Genomic DNA, 1633 nt, shown 5'->3' with positions numbered 1-1633 from the left:
ATTACTGAGACTTGAGTAGGTGATTTTCCCTCACAGTGTAAACAAAGGCACCTGGAAGTTTGGACTGGGTGGAGCCCACCACTGAGCTGCAAAGCCACTATAGCCAGACTACGTCTCTAGATTCCTTCTTTCTGGGCAGGGCACTTCTGAAACAAAGGCAGCAGCCCCAGTCATGGGCTTATAGATAAAACTCCCATCTCCCTGGGACAGAGCACCTGGGGGAAGGGGTGGCTGTGGGCGCAACTTCAGCAGACTTAAACGTTCCTACCTGCCAGCTCTGAAGAGAGCAGCGAATCTCCCAGCACAGTGCTGGAGTTCTGCTAAGGGATAGGCTGCCTCCTCAGGTGGGTCCCTAACACTGGTGCCTCCTAACTGGGAGACACCTCCCAGCAGGGGTTGACAGAGACCTCATACAGGAGAGTTCCAGCTGGCATCTGGCAGGTGCCCCTCTGGGATGAAGCTTCCAGAGGAAGGAGCAGGTAGCAATCTTTACTGTTCTGCAGCCTTCACTCATGATACCCAGGCAAACAGGATCTGGAGTGGACCCCCAGTAAATTCCAGCAGACCTGCAGAAGAGGGGCCTGTTAGAAGGAAAACCAACAAACAGAAAGCAATAGCATCAACATCAGCAAAAACAATGACCACACAAAAACTCCATCCACAGGTCACCAAAAGCAAAGACCAAAGGTAGATAAATCCATGAAGATGAGGAAAAACCAGTGCAAAAAGGCTGAAAATTCTAAAAACCAGAACACCTCTTCTCCTCCAAAGGATCACAACTCCTCACCAGCAACGGAACAAAACTGGATATAGAATGAGTTTGACAAATTGACAGAAGTAGGCTTCAGAAGGTGGGTAATAACAAACTCCTCCAAGCTGAAGGAGCATGTTCTAACCCAATGCAAGGAAGCTAAGAAACTTGATAAAAGGTTAGAAGAATTGCTAACTAGAATAACCAGTTTAGAGAAGAACATAAATGACCTGATGGAACTGAAAAACACAGCACAAGACCATTGTGAAGCATGCAAAAATATCAATAGCTGAATCAACCAAGCAGAAGAAAGGATATCAGAGATTGAAGATCAACTTAATGAAATAAAGCATGAACAAAAGGTTAGAGAAAAAGGAATGAAAAGGAATGAACAAAGCCTCCCAGAAATATGGGACTATGGGGAAAGACCAAACTTACATTTGATTGGTGTACCTGAAAGTGACGGGGAGAATGGAACCAAGTTGGAAAACATACTTCAGGATTTTATCCAGGAGAACCCCCCCTCCAACCTAGCAAGACAGGCCAGCATTCAAATTCAGGAAATACAGAGACCACCACAAAGATACTCCTCAAGAAGAGCAACGCCAAGACACAGAATCATCAGATTCATCAAGGTTGAAATGAAGGAAAGAAAAAATGTTAAGGGCAGCCAGAGAGAAAGGTCAGGTTATCCATAAAGGGAAGCCCATCAAACTAACAGCGGCTTTCTCTGCAGAAACCCTACAAGCCAGAAGAGTGTGGGGGCCAATATTCAACATTCTTAAAGAAAATAATTTTCAACCCAGAAATTCATATCCAGCCAAACTAAGCTTCATAAGTGAAGGAGAAATAAAATCCTTTACAGACAAGCAAATGCTGAGG

The sequence above is a fragment of the Mandrillus leucophaeus genome, unplaced genomic scaffold, assembly GCF_000951045.1.
Source record: "Mandrillus leucophaeus isolate KB7577 unplaced genomic scaffold, Mleu.le_1.0 Scaffold652, whole genome shotgun sequence".
Classification (NCBI taxonomy): domain Eukaryota; kingdom Metazoa; phylum Chordata; class Mammalia; order Primates; family Cercopithecidae; genus Mandrillus; species Mandrillus leucophaeus.
Note: the sequence above shows the minus strand (reverse complement) of the source record.